Consider the following 16,105-nt stretch of genomic DNA (forward strand, 5'->3'; position numbering starts at 1 on the left):
GGGCGACCACTGGTTTTTTGTGGAGCTACCGGCAACGTGAGGCACCTTCCTATTCTGGTGTAATCTTTCAAGGTGGTTCTCGCAGAATGGCTGAGATATGTGTTCGCGGCTCGCAAGGAAACATGAGATTCGCCGATACCTAGCCTGTCTGGCCCATTGTGAGTTGGTTGACAAAAAAAAAAAGTGCAATGCGCCGTTGTAATGAACCCGCAGAGTATCTTGCAAGAGCACGTTTTAGCTCTACCACGTAGCGTTTAGCCTGTCCGTTTGTGGCTGGGTGGTTCGGTGCAGATTTAACCACTGTGATGCAGTTGTCACTCGTAGGATTTCTGTATTTTGGCTGACAGGAATGCGATTCCGTTATTTGAAACAACTTTGTGGGGTAATCCAAAAGTTTCGAACAACAAGCATAGGAAATCGATGGCAGCTGTCGATGTTGTTCTGTTCACATGGCGACTTTCAACCCATTTACTGTAGGCACAAGAATAGGACAGCAGCGCAAAACTTGCGAACGAACCAGTGACTAGGAATGCTGCTATCTCCTGGGATAATCACTTGACCAGTGACTACACATGGGGGATCATAGCTTAGTGTCTTCTTTTGAAAAAAAAGTAGTCCGGTTTTCTAACGAATGTACGTGGTGTCCAATTGTTTTCTCAAGTTCTTGAAAGCTTTTATAATATATTTCTGTAACATAGCCTAGGCTTCTGTAAACACAAGTAATGTTCATGGAGCTTTCATCATATTGTAGCTGCCTTAAGCATTTAGTTCAAAATGGTTCATATTTATTTATTGGTTTCTTTTTTATCTGTTCGCTGTGCCAGCAGTGTAGCCAGAAACTTTTTTTGAGTGGAGGCTTTGCCGTTCCTTATGCATGCTGGTGCATCTCTTTGCATGTGTGTGTGTACACAAGCAACTCCTCACCCCAGCACTGCCTATGCCAGGGTTTGTACGATTTTTGCAGCTGAAGTGAGTTCTGACACCAATAAGACACCCAAATTGAGCATTCCTATGGTTTTATGCTTGAAAGAACTGGAAGAAGTTACTGCAATGGTAACGTTTGGTCGGTGATGGGCTCCATCTCATAAAGAGAAAATTGTTGTCGAGGGTCGATAAGGACAAGAAATGAAAGTACATGTGAATACTTTGTTTTTTATCCTTTGTTTGAATGTATACAAAGTGAATTTATTACTGATTACTGTGCTTGAGCATATGTTCCTTACTTCTGTTATGATCTTGGCATTTGCATCTGTTTTTAGGTATAATTTGTAAATTTGTGCATGCCATATTTCTTTTATGTTTGTTTCGAGATATGTATACAGGTTGCGCACATTTTTTTGGCGGCTTTCATGTTTGATTTTTCCCTCATTTATTTCAAATGTGTGCACAATGAATGTCTAACAATCTTTTTATTTGTTAGGCACATTGTGTAAATATATAATAATACAGTTTTACAAAAGAATTTTTTGTGAAACGAGCTGCGTTGTATTTTGCATGTGCATTTTTTACTACAGAAGACAGCTACTTTTATTGAGACTATCACTTCACACAGGTACTTTACCTTATCAGTGGAAGGTATAAGGGAGGCAGTTCTAATTCTCAAATCAGGTAACAAAAGCTTAATGACCAACCATCGGCCCGATTCTTTTACCAGCACGTGCTTCTAACTATTATGTAATACTTCGTAATCAAAAGCACCCTCAATTTTCTTGAAAATAACATCTTCTTTTTGCCTTCACAACATGGCTTTAGGAAATCATAATCATGTGAGACTCAACCTGTACCTTTCACTGATCTAATTCTTGATCGTTCATCATCCCCTGACTGCATTTGTTTTGGATCTTGCAAAAGCATTTGATAAAATGTGTCATAAACTTCTCATCCACAAGTTACTGAACTTAAATCTTGACTATAACTTATTAAAATAGGTCGTATACTGTCTTGCTAATCACTTACATTACGTTACTGCTTACGGCTACAGTTCATAAATGTGCCATATTATCTCAGGAGTGCCCCAAAAGTTGGTAATTGGTCTTCTGTTGTTTCTAATATTGTTGACCTACCCTCTCAAGTAGCTTCTAATATCCACCTTTTTGCTGATGATTGTGATACTTTTACAGCAGTTACTTCAATCGACTATTGTAATTGCCTACACTCCGATTTAAATAAAATATCTAAGTGGTGCAGCTTGTGGCTAATGGAACTAAATATTAACTTATTTAAAGTTAAGCATATATTTAGGTCACCCAACTCTTCTCGGTTATACTACTTAAATATTTTCTCTTGAGATCAAGTAGCCTCATACAATACTTAGGGATTCATATCACATCCAATCTTACTATACGCATGGGCTTGTAATAGTGCAATGGTGACTACTCGGCGCCCTACTCAAGCCAGGATGTAGGAGGAGAATACCCATTTGATAGACAGACGTTTTTTGTGATCTCGTTGAACGCGAGCAAGGGTTCGTCTCAAGGTAGGCGGACTGCGGAGACAGCATGTTCTTCTGCCGTTGTCGTCCGCACAATGAAGATTCGGCGAACGCCTTCCTCAAACCACATTCCCACAGACACAAACGACACGCTGGTGAAAGGGGGGTAGGATGCACGGCAACCGTGGTCAGAGGTTCAGCCGAGCTCCCAACAAAAGAGAATGGACATTTTTTTGTTTGCAAAGTCAACCCCCCCCCCTTTTTTTTCTCTCAGTAGTCGGCTTGACAGAGAGATAACCATTACGGCGGAAGCAGGTTTTTCTTGCCGAAGTGCCGGTGTGTGGACAAGTGCGAAGGAGTAAAAATCGTGTCCGAGTCGGATACGTGGCAGGATTCCGACACTGCTTTCTGCAGAGATAACCACAGCATGCAGCAGTGACCCGGTGCTTCCATTCTGGACTCGCTCACTACATATAAGGCCTTATGCTGGCTGCTCTCCGTCTCATCATATTTCGGTTCTGGTTTTACTGGGCATTTGCTATTGAACATTCTTTTTTTTTTGTATTCCCTTTCTAAGGTGTGCCTGGATGTTTATTCACTCGGGTTCTTACCGATAAAATGGGCACACGGGAGAGGTTATGCTACATGATTCATTTCATTACAATAAAAATTGGCAGATCCCACGTACAGTGGGAATCGATGATATGCGAAGCATGCACTAATGAGAAATGTTGATATGTCTTTAAAATCAGCACAACCTTACGAGGTGCAAGTAAATGATGTCGTACATGACTTCCGTGTCATGATTATCATGTTTGAATGTGTCGTTTACCTTCGTCATCTGTTCATGTCGCTTTGTACCAAATTTATTATATGTGGAGCTAGCAAACCGGCACACTATGCTATGAGCATGGTATGAGCTATGCCATGAGCACGCTATGAGCATAGTATGTTGACATGTCCCTGCATGACACGCGTGTCAGGATTATCATGTTTCCGCCAGTCATATATCTTCGTCAACCATTGACGTCACGTAACACAGAATTTGGAATATGTGGAGCTAGCAAAACGCTGGCAAGCGCATCATGAAGGGCCCAATATACTCTTATGTAGCGTTGACGCTCGAGCACACTGGGCTCAGCGACGCTACGTTAGCAAAAAGCGAGTACTGTATAGTCTGACGCCAGGCGCGACCAGCGTGCCTCGGCGCCGCCTGATGGTAACTGGTATGAAATGCGACATGCGGCATTTAGTGCCGATGTGTTACCAAGACAACACTGCGTCTCCCTCTTTTCATTATGGAGGGGAAGCGGGCGCGCTGAAACGTGCATGCGTCAAAGCAACGCAGTGCGCCTGCGAGTATATGGCAGGACCAGCGCCTGGCGTAACAACGCAAGCGTGACGCGACGAAATGAATGAGGCGAGCACGCGCACCGCGTCACGTCAAAATGTATTGCCGCCTTGACTTAGACATGTAGTCATGCTCTCACATGACACGCATGTCATGATTATCATGTTTGCACCAGTCACATACCTTCGTCATCCAATTTGTTGCTGTAGCATTAATTTATTTGACCTTGTGGTGAAAAAAAATTCCGCCATATCCACGAAGTGAATGATGATGAGTGGGCGAAGCTCCGGAGGTAAACCTGGTAAACCATGAATCCTCTGTACATTTTGCCCACTCGATTTTATTACATCGCTCCCCCTAGCGTACGTCGCCGCACTAAATCGAACGATTGCCTTCAACTAATGACACGCGCCATATGTGACATCATTCCTATTTTATAAGATCTCGCGTCTTTCTAGTACCGCTTTCTAGTTTATAACATCTTGCATCCTTTCATCATCAGCTACAAGTACCACCATCTAGTAAACACTACAAGAACTAAACGAGAGGTGGCTACATACAGGAGACGGTACCGCCATCTAGTGAACACTGCAAGAACTAAACTAGAGGTGGCTACATGGATGGATGGATGCTATGAGCGTCCCCTTTATAACGGGGTGGTGACAAGTATGCCACCAGGCTCGACAAAAGAAAAAAAAAAGAACACACCTTTTTTTCTTTTTTTTTATGTTGGCCTAATGCCTCTACTTCGATAAATTCTATCTTGATGGAAAAAAAGGTCAATTTTCAGCTTAAGTTCTCTGCCATTTACGGCACACTGTCCATATTTTATTTTTCCAATATTTATTTTTGTCCTTTCTCTCTAATTTTCTGCCACCAATACTCTAACCTTCTCTTACTTATTTCAATCGCGGGTGTGTTCAGCTTTCCATTGTTGTCCCTAAAACCCAAGGCTTCCTGTAGGCTCGTGCCCAAACGTACACCTGGGAGGATATCTCCACATTCAATCAGAACATGCTCCGCCGTTTCTTTATCTTTCCCGCAGCATGTGCATTGTTCTTCTTCTTTACTGAATCTTGCTTTATAACTACGCGTTCTAAGGCAACCCGATCTCGCTTCAAACAGTAAAGCGCTTCCCCTTGAATTATCGTAAAATGCCTCCCTCCTTATTTCATTTTTGCCCTTTCGGTAGTTACTCAGAGCCGGTTTTTTCTCCATAGCTGCCATCCAGTAAATCCTCTCCGCCTTCCTGACTTTTCCCTTAACGCTCTTTGTTGACACATGGCTCACAATACCAGCCGTATATTTACTAGTGAGTCTTCTAGTTCTTTTTCTCCACTGTGTGTCCACGCTCTTCCTATACAAATAACGGAACACCTTCTCTGCCCATCTACTCTCCTTCATATTTCTTAGCCTTTCTTCGAACCTTATTTTGCTCTGCGCTTCCCTCGCCTCAAAACCTGCCCACCCCATATCGCCCTTTACAGCCTCGTTTGTCGTCTTACCGTGAGCACCCAACGCGAGGCGTCCCACAGTCCTTTGATTTACATCCATTCCCGATTGCACCTCTGCCCTCATGCACACCACTGAGTTCCCAAAAGTAAGCCCTGGAACCATTACACCCTTCCACAGACCTCGAAGCACCTCATACCTATTGTATCCCCACAACGCTCTGTGCTTCATTATTGCCGCATTCCTCTTTCCTTTTGCTGCCGAGGCTTTTTCCTGTACCTCCATGTATCTATCACTCTCATTTACCCATACTCCAAGGTACTTGTATTCACTTACCCTCGGTATTTCTTGGCCTTGTATGGACACCGTCTGATCACAGGGATCATTGAATACCATCAATCCACACTTCGTTACACTGAATCCTAGTCCAAGAGCTTCACCTTCCCTTCCGCATATATTCGCCAGCTGCTGTATATCATCTCGACTGTCCGCAAATAAGACGATATCGTCCGCATGAAATAAACCTGGAAGCTTCTGCTCAATCATCATGCCGCCCTGTTTGTGTGACAGATTAAAACCAATGTTGCTACCTTCTAGCGCTTTTTCCATACTCACCATGTACAGCATGAATAACAGTGGGGACAAAGGACATCCCTGTCTCAGACCCCTGCTAACCTCAACGTTCTCTTTGCTACGCATTCCTTCCCACTCTATGTAAACTGTATTTTCTCGGTATATCTCCCTCAAAAGCTGTATACAGTCGTCGCCCATGCCCATTCCTTTCAATATATCCCACAAAATTTCCTGAATAACGTTGTCGTATGCCCCAGTGATGTCTAGAAAAGCCACGTACAAGGGCCTATTCTCTATTTTAGATATTTCTATACACTGAGTGAGAACAAACAGGTTATCGTCTAACCGCCTGTCGACTCGAAATCCGTTCTGAAGTTCTCCCAAAATATCGTTATGTTCAGCCCATGTTTCTATTTTCATTTTTACTGCTTGCATCGCCAACCTGTATAGTACCGATGTAATGGTTAGTGGTCTATACGAGCGAATCTTGTCCTTTTCTCCCTTGCCTTTATAGATTAAGTTTATTCTACTTTGTCGCCAACTGTCCGGTATTTGTCCGTCCTTTAAGCTTTTTTCTACTGCTTTTAACAATGCTTCTTTAGTGTTATGTCCTAGTTCGTTAATGAGGCTAACGGGAATCCCATCTAAACCCGCGGCAGCGCGCTTTGGAATTTTTCCTTCGGCCTTTTTCCAGTTGAAATTATCAAGTACTAGCTCTTCCTCTGTTGCTTTCTTTGCCACACTTTTACTCACCGGGGAGATCCCCTGGACGCTCTTTTGAAACGAATCGGCTGTTACCTTTTGGATGTAACCTAGCGCTTCGTAGCCTTCCAATTGATTTCCTCCTTCATCTAGAATATGTTGTTGCGTTGTGACAGACTTCCTACCTAGCGCCTTTATGTGGCTCCAAAAAATCCTAGGCGCGGCCTCCTTTTTTTCGTGTATCTCTGTCATCCAGCGTTCACTTTCACCTTTAATTTTTGCCTCTACCAATTTCTGTACAAGGGATTTTTTCTCCAAATATATTTCCCATATTTTTTTGACTTCGTCCTGCGGCCGCTTCTCTTTTTTTGCCTTTCTATGCTCCCGTGATGCTTCGCGTCGCTTCTCGATTGCCTCCCGGATTTCCTTGTTCCACCAACTTTTTGGCTTCCTTTTTCCTTTCCAGCAAACAGTTTTCTTCTCTTTCCCTATCTCCTTCGTCATTAGATGTAACAGCTCACTATACTCCCAGTCCTTGCCTGGTATTTCGCCTACTTCTTCCTCGACTCTTGCGGCTATATTTATTATTTGTTTGTCATTTAAATACGAGCTGCCAGACTTTGATTCCATGCTCATATTTTTAGTTTCGTATCCCATTTGTAATGTTATTCGTTTATGATCACTACCCAAGCTGTTAATGCCTTCCTCGTCTATCCTCATTTCTGTCAGTTTGTGGTAAATTCCTTCAGTCATGAGACAATAATCAATACTTGATTGCTTGTTTCCGACTTCCCATGTGATCTGGCCGTCACATTTAGGCCCCGTGTTAACTATCTCCAGACTATGTTGCTCGCAAAGATCTAGTAATAACTTCCCATTGGTGTCTGAATATCCGTCAAGGTCATGTATGTGGGCATTCATGTCCCCTAGAAGGATGATTTCGGCCCCATTACCAAATTCCTTAATATCCGCACTCATGCAATCCACTATCTCCTGATTCTTTTCTCTGCAGTTATTCCCCGTCCACAAGTAGGCTACCCCTAGCCACGTTTCCTTTCCACCTACTGTGCCCAGAACCCAGAGGTGCTCTGATTACGTCTGTTTCACTCTAACCCATTTGGCTCCGCGGTGAATTAGCATTCCTACACCCCCACCTTTCCTTTCCGATATGGTCCTGTTACACCCTTCCCAAACATAATTTTTAATATGTGGTGGCTCTTCCAAGTCTCTAAGGTGTGTTTCTGTAACCGCATACACGCCTATCTGTTCTTTGTTTAACTGCTCCTCAATCTCTAACCATTTTGCCTTCTTTCTGCCACCCTGCATGTTTATGTAACTAATTGCAACACGCGCCTTTTTCCTTTTTCTTTTACCTTTTTTCTGGTTTTTCGCAATTCTACCTGTCAAAGCATCCTCCTGGTTGTTTTCCCTGTTACGAGCTACCCCGGACTCCGAAGGGCCCGTGAACCCCCCAAAAAAGCTACTGCGCGTCCTGCCAGTCGCCAGCCCACCTCGTGTCCAAGCCTCTTATCGAAATGAATCTTGTCTCTTTGGAATCCACCCCACCTGTGCACTTCCCTGTTTAAATCCACTACCCCGAAACCCTTCTCTCGACTAATTCGCCATATCTCTTTGTTTGCGTCGACAACCGCTCTTTGCAGGTTGACGTTGCGTACTGGTACTTCCGGTACTGTGCATACTACAATTTGCACCTGGGGGGACACGGTGCGCATGTCATCCACCCCTTTCGCCAAGGTCGTCGCTAGTCCTGACGATTCTTTTTTCAGGACGTCATTTAACCCTCCCGCAATTACAACGAGGTTACGATTGTTAGCTTTAGCTGCGAGTTGTTCACCCGTTTGACTCATTACTGTCCCCAGCGTTTGTCCTGGGAACGTCCCTATCGCAACTCTCTTGTTGCCTTTCACCCTTTCTTTGATTGCCGCTGCGCATCGGACTAAATTTGAGTCACCGGCGATGATGACCTGTTCAGACATTCCTTCTGAAACCTGCACCTGGCTGCTGACTAGGTGACTAGCGTGAGTCACGGCTGCTGGTTTGCTCCCTCCCTCCCTCAAAACTACTTCCCGGTAGCTGGGCCCTGTGGCCAATGTATCTGCCTTTGTCATGCCTGTTTCCCTCATCTCTCCCGCACGGGGGGTCGTCGCCATAATGCTTCCGCCGTCCCCTGCGTCTTCGTTCCCCTTCACGACCTTCGATAGGCCCTTCTCGGCTGCCCGGAGCCTTTCCTCCATGGCTGACGTTTTCTCTCGCTCCTTCGCCAATGCTTTCTCCAGCTCTGCGATTTTCTCCATGAGCCCACTCTGGACCGCCATCATATTTTTCATTTTCTCCTCGAACTCGCACTGTCTACACTTGGCGTCATCTTCTGCTTTCTCTTCCGCACTAATTTCCATCTTCCACCCTACCCCGCACTCTGAACACTTTACGGTCTTTTTGACCATGGCTAGCTCAGTTTACCGATGCCCACGTGTTAGAAAACTGTACTAAAATACACTGGTCTACGCCAAAAACAACCACAATAATACATAAATACGCTACACTTCACAGCACCTGCGCATGCACGTGGTCGGTCTACGCGCAGGCCTCAGCCACGTGGTGGCTGGAGCAAAAAAAGACACAGTACAGAATACTAAAAAAAAAACGTACACCGTACTAGACCTAATCAAGCTTTACGCTAGCGCCTTACGTTCTCATAACGCTACATACAGAGGCAAGCTGGAAACATGCAAAAACACTTATCTGTGCAGTCGATCCGGAGCGCTCAAAAAACACGTCCATCCACCTTGACAGCCTGAACTGAACTACATACAGGAGACGGTACCGCCATCTAGTGAACACTGCAAGAACTAAACTAGAGGTGGCTACATACAGGGGACGGTACCGCCATCTAGTGAACACTGCAAGAACTAAACTAGAGGTGGCTACATACAGGCTACAGGGGACGCACAGCCCACGCCCTAAGGAGCTTCGCCCCTAAAAATGTACAGTAAACACTCAACTACATCTGTGAAGACAGGTTTTACTTTCATGTTTTATCAATTGCTAGAAACAGAGATCAGCCGCATTTTCGTCACTCTTTTAGTGGCTTAGAGTTTAAGCTGTGTCTTCGGCCACGTGCTCTGCTATTCGCATTTCATTCGACGCAGATAAATCTTTCTTGTTGTGTTGTTGACTTTTGACACATAATATGTGTGACCTTTTCCTCCTTCCAGCATTTGAAGACTTCTTCGTCGGTCAAATCTATGCAATGCTATCTTCAATCACAGCTTTGATCGTGTTCATTGAACAGTGAGCCCGTGCAGGTAGGTGAACTGATCCATGGATGTCACGAGGTATGTTAGTTTCTCTCTCATACTTGGTCTTGTAGGTTACTTTGATAAACAGGTTGCATGATTCATAGTTGCATTTAGTGTCTGCGAGTAATTTTGATTTGTGTATACATTGTGAACCCTTTTCCGCTCGTTCATCACTGTTTTCACCATGAATCATAAAATAAAAAAATGACATAAATAAAACCAATCTTAGATTGGTGTGCCCCCTATTTGGCAGGCGATTAGTAGCAGTAGAGTATAACTTGTTTCAGAGCTAACAGTGGCAGTTACAACAGCGTTCAAATGAGGAAGTCGTATTAGTTGTGGTGGAGCAAACCCTGCAAAATCAGCTGTACACAGGGCAGCAATGTGTGAATACTCGACTAGTGGCCAAAGCTCTAACGATACGTTAACACTCCAACATGATCTAAATAACACTTCAACACGGTGTAAGCTCTGGCTAATGGAACTTAACACGTCTAAATGCAAAACAATGAGAATTTCACGAAATCAGTTGGCCTGCCTTACTTACTCACTTAACAAAAGTCCCCTTGATGAAGTACTGTGCTACAAATACCTTGGTGTGCATAAGACTAACAATCTTTGTTGGAAAAAACACATTGAACACATAATGTCGAAAGCTAATTGCATGCTTGGTTATCTTCAATGAAATTTTTCTTTAATTCCACCGAAACTAAAACAGCAACTTTACATCACCTATGTTAGATGTAACCTTGAATATGCATGCTCAATATGGAACTCTGGCCATCCTAGTCTGAAAAACCTAATTGAAAATGGGAAAAATCGAGCAGCCCATTTCATCTTTCACAATTGCCATAAATCTGCTAGGGTCACTAATATGAAACTAACACTTGGCCTTCCTTTCCTTTCTTCTGGTAGGAAGTTAGCTCGTCTTTACCTCTTTCACAAGATCTACTATCATAACCATGAGCTCAAGTCACGATACATTACACCAGCATCTTATATCTCCTCACCTGTCGATCATTCTTACAAAGTTCATGTACCTTCACAGCGCACAGCCTCCTACTCATATTCATTCTTGCCGAAAACATGTCACAAGTGGAATCGCCTGCCTGCGTCACTTGTCACTATCTGAGAAACAGGTCGTTTCCGTGAAGCACTAACGAATGCGTTATAAGGCCTTTACCAAGCTGCTCCCCCACTGCAGTTGCGATTTATTGTTTGATTGCCACTTACTTTTTACATGTATTTTTTATTGTTTTGTTCTTAGTTAATATTTAATTGTCTTTTCCTTTGTTACTTTGTATGCATTTTCTTGTCATTCTAATAATCCGGTATGTTTTCGTTCCTCTTCCTGCATCACTACTTTTGTGTTTATTTATGAACATAAGTACATAACTCAAATTTCTGTGTTATATTGTCAACTGCCATCCTCTGTTTATCACTGCTTTATTATGTTGCGTCATATCAGATGTATAAATATACTTTTATTTGTAACTATTTTTGCTTGTTTATCTGCACTCTTATATTTTTCTTCCGTTATAAAATCATTTTTTCCTTTATATTTTATTGTACTGTAGATATTTGTTTTTGCATGTATCGATGTACCTTAGCCCCTCCCCTCTATAATGCTTCTTGTAAGCCCTGAGGGTATCAATAAATAAATATATAGTTGCTATCTTTCTTCAACAATGTAAATACATCTTCGTTCCACCTCTCTCAACGCGTCCCCTCACTGGCGACAATGGGCTATGCGGACGATGGCGGGAAGCGAGCTACCTTAATGAAGCCCGCCGTTCCTGCCATCGACCTCGAGCCCTTTACAGCCCTCTAGTTCTAATTGAACCATAGTTTTCCTTAAACTTAGAAACACTACTTAGTCTAAGTGACATGCTGATTGTTTCATTCTTGTACCTTCTTTGCTATTGGTTGTTCTTCAAACTCTTTCTGGCTGATGATTTAACGGCACTGCACCCGAATCTACTTCTTTAGGGACCTGCTCACCGGCAATCTCGACATCGACGATTTTCGGATGCTTTTGGTTGCTCGGCTAATACAAAAGAATTGATTCTTTTCCACTGTCGCATCGACAGGAGTCTGATCCAACAGACCTCGTTCTTGGGCCTGAGTGCCTCCACAGGCTTTCACATTTGTTCCCTTCCTGTGAGCAGCTAAATCATAGTGGTGTTGAAACGGCAACACTGCACCCGGTTATTTCCAAGCATTTGAAAGTAGCGTCGTTCAAACCACCGAAATTTACTTGCGGCGCGTTCACCTTAACTTTGTTCAGAGTCTTCCCTAATACCTTGCGTGCCGTCTTTGTAAAGATTATTTCTGCTCATTCATCGAATGATGGGTTGCCTGTATACCTTCCTCCTTTTCAGTCGTAGTTTTGGCTGTGACTGTGAGCTTGCATGTGGCTTTGAATGTCAGCAACGTTTCTTCGAAGAGACGTCAAACAACCCATTAGCGACACCGAAAATCAATTATGCATAGATCATTTCATCAAGTGCAAACTTGTCCTCGCCGAACCGACAGTTCCAGGCTGATCTACGCAGAGTGAGCGGGTATATAGTTAGAAAAGACTCCCCACACTCTTAAATGGAATGACCCTCGCTCCTTTAAAGGAGAAAGTGATGTCCCAAATGTTCATCATTGAACGAAGGTACTTTCCCCTCTTTTGCCTTGGAAAAACAGTTTTTCCTCTTCAAAATGTAGATGGCTGACCACGAGTTAGCGAAGCGACTAGGCCCAGCGTGTGCATCACTTCTCAGCTGATAAGAAGTACACGGCACTGATAGCAGCGATAGGGGCGAGAAGGTGGTTCCACTCATTTGCAGTTTTCGGGATGAATGATTGAAAATATAAATTCGTGCGGGCGCTAGGAACGCCCACTTTAAACTGATGATCGTTGCGTGAGGAAACGTACGATGGGGGCTGGAAAAGAGTGTTGCTAAAAGACGGAATACAATGAAAGATGTTATGGAACAGGCAGAGGCGAGATATTTTACGCCGCAGTGAGAGAGTGGGTAAGTGAAGATTGGCTTCACTTACCACGAATTTATATTTTCAATCATTCATCCCGAAAACTGCAAATGAGTGGAACCACCTTCCCGCCCCTATCGCTGCTATCACTGACCTCACTCTGTTTAAAAATGCCCTCTCTAACCATTTCGCGTAAATTCGCCACTTAAGTCACGCTGTGTTTTCTGTTGTTAGTTTTTTGTGTGCGCGTGTCATTCAAAGACGCAACCATGTTGAACATTGTTGTTACAACCACCCTGCCTCTTCTTCACATCACGCAGTCTTTCTTTTCTTTTATGGTTTTCAGATCGCCATTGTGCGCATATAATTTTGATTTGCTGTATTTCCTGATTTTCTGTACGATGTATACCCGCTCCTCTCTGTAATGCTTCGGCCTTGAGAGTAAATAAATGAAATGAAATGAAATGAAATGATAATCACAAATATTGGTCGTGCTGTGTTTACTGTCGCACGACATGACAATCAAGCAGACAGGCCTGCGGTGATGAAAGCCTCGTGAAACAGAACGACGAAACTCGTACGTTTTGCTCGCCCAGTAAGACGGCATTCGCTTTGAAAAAGACAGATACTGTGAAGTTCTCACCCAAAGACTGCATGATAGGCTTGCTGTCTTTATTTTTTGAAGATTCACTCAGTGTTGCGATGTCATCAAAGCGTTTACGGAACAATAGACAAGATGTGCCTTGAAAACGTACATTCGATCGCAGAAAACAATTCTGACGCCGCAGTGCATTATCATGGAGGAAATTAAGCTACGAGAGGCCTTTGCAATGCGAGCTGCAGAGGAAAAAGTTTGGCAGAAATTACGTGCTTTTCCAAGGTGGTTGTGGGAATAGATGGGAATGCCAGTGTCTCCTGTCATTTGCATCACCACTCGTATGATTGCGTTGTTGGAAGCCGGCTGTACTTCCGAATGTGCATGTATGTGCAGCTGTTGCACGAAGTTTGTGAGAAGCCTACAATGAGCATTGGTAGCCATGGTCGCGAGTAACTATATCTTATTTTGCGCTCCTCAAGTGTTGCTACATTTTTACCAGTGGCCATAGCATAGAAGACAAGTAAACAACTTGAAACCCAATAACTTTTTTCAGGATAGTACGATACACTTCACATCCTTGAGGAGGCCAGTAGGGACAGCAAGGGTCCACATCGACAGGGAGTTCATTCCTATCCTTTCTGGTCCTCCACAAGCGTCCTTACGCCAAGTTTTGTCATGGCCACCACTCATCACAAAGTACTGAAGAAATTCATGTATTTTGAAGGGTTCGTTCTCGAAGCTCGCGACCACTTGTCCGACAATGGTTGGCACTGCACCTTTGTTGTTTTCATTTGGCACTGTGCGGTTGTGCCTCAGTGAAGGCAGTCTAGAAACCCTAGACGAGAACAGCAGCGTCTACGGCTCTTGATGCGAGAGGTGGCGGTGCGTCGTTTTCGTGTACGGCAGTAACAACTACCAAAAAGCAGTACGTGGCCCACTGTTCTCATCGGTACTTGCTGAATTATGAATGAGACATGCCTGACACAGTGAGGTGGTTTATTGTTTGAAATATCGCTTCCTTTTCGCGTTTTGTGTGTGGCAACGTCACCCTTGGCCAAGTTTATTTTTCTACATGGTCGCAGTACATGGTCTACATTCTCACAACAAACTTTTATGGTCATTGTGAGAGTGCGTAGAATAGCAGTGCGAGTGACCCCTTTCTTAAACGGCATATCGCAGCTCGCCATTAGCAGCTTTGAAGGGCTTGCAACATCCCAATTTGTGTATTGTGCACGTGCGCACAAGCAAGAAACTTTTGTTGTGCTTTCTTCTTGGGGTGCCGTCAAAGGCAAAGGGAGTGTTTGTGTGTTATTAAATTGGACACTGTGTATATTCCCGCATGGCGTTCGACTCCTCAGCGTTGCGCTATATGTAAGCATTCCATGGTGGATGCCGCGCAGTGTCTTGCTAAGTCTGAACCCACAGTGGCCTAGACTGCGATCAATATGAAGGTTACCACACTGGTGCATACGTATTGTGGTATCAGGGGTTCAACAGCTTCCTATGTCCCTGGGACCCAATTTGGGGCCATTTGTACTCAAGCATGCAGAGCTAACTCCTAATGAATGCATTTATAAAAGTCCGGCAGTTTTTTTCAGGCGAGGCGAGGGGAAGAGGGGATTAAATCATGTGTCCGCTCCCACCTATTGTCGATGATGGCGGTGCCTCTGGTGACAGCTAGACGTCCTTGAACCCGAGTGCGAGGGCGAAGGCGGGCTGCTGTGACAGCTGCTTTTACTGCTGTTGAACGGCAGTATCCGCATCGGTGTGACGAACTGGTCAACTAGCTTTGGGCTAATTCTAAACAAAATATTTTTAGAAACAAAGCAGCTTATGGTGATGTTCAGTCCGGTGGGTTGCCCCGTGATCGTATGCTACCTTACTGTGCATGCGCAGCAACTAGTATTAGCACATTTCGCAGTGCGCAGTTGGCTATGCAAGAGGCTGTCGCCTCTCCCCCTTACACTCTCTCAGCAATCACGTGATGTGATAGCGTTCGAGAGCTAGATAATGCAGACGTCCGATAAACACTCGTGCTCTCGCGTTGAATGCTACAGTTAGATGTCAGTGGGATTAACAGTAACAAAAACTACATTGATTCCATGGTGTGCTCCACTTGTAAGGACACGTCACCATCAGGCGACATGCCCAGCATGAACGTGATTTAAGTCTATCCATGCACTGCTTCTCATGCCACTCATAGTTCCCTTTACTGGAAGGAGGTGTTTTTTACCTTCATCTTGAATTTCTCACATGGAAAGCAGGAGTTAAGCTCAAATACATGGCTCTAGGTGTCGTGCATTGTTGACGCATGGGGGTTTTTGAATTGGCATTTTGCAGTAGACGTCAACATCTTTGCTCTTGTGCGTAGCAATTCGCTTTTTCTTGAGGTTATTGTGGTTTCCTGTTGCACAGTGTGTGTATACACTACCAAGCGTCTTCAGTAAAATTGTAATCAACTTTTAGGCGAAATCTGTTTTAATTTTCGGCAAGATTGTAGAAGCCAGGTTAGCTGTAAGGCGTATAGAGCCTCAGAGGACTCGCAGGTGTGTAGGTTCAGAGAACGGGCTGACACACCGAGATCGTGATTTGGCTTTGTTTCAATTTAAGACAGCATGATGGACTAGTCTACGCAGACACCTTAGAAGACTGCATTGAGCTGATGTTAGAGAAATGGTGCAGGTCTAGAAGGCTTC

The 16,105-nt window shown here is 44.0% G+C and overlaps 1 long non-coding RNA gene across 1 annotated transcript in view; it reads left to right on the forward strand.

Moving 5' to 3' along the window:
• Window positions 1–9,822, forward strand: part of LOC119182174 (uncharacterized) — a 35,725-nt gene extending 25,903 nt beyond the window's left edge. Inside the window, exon 5 of the long non-coding RNA XR_012887691.1 lies at window positions 9,746–9,822. This is a non-coding gene — a long non-coding RNA (uncharacterized LOC119182174). The remainder of the gene's footprint in view (window positions 1–9,745) is intronic.
• Window positions 9,823–16,105: the final 6,283 nt, after the last annotated feature.

Source organism: Rhipicephalus microplus, chromosome X (genome assembly GCF_043290135.1).
Source record: "Rhipicephalus microplus isolate Deutch F79 chromosome X, USDA_Rmic, whole genome shotgun sequence".
NCBI classification, from domain to species: Eukaryota; Metazoa; Arthropoda; class Arachnida; order Ixodida; family Ixodidae; genus Rhipicephalus; species Rhipicephalus microplus.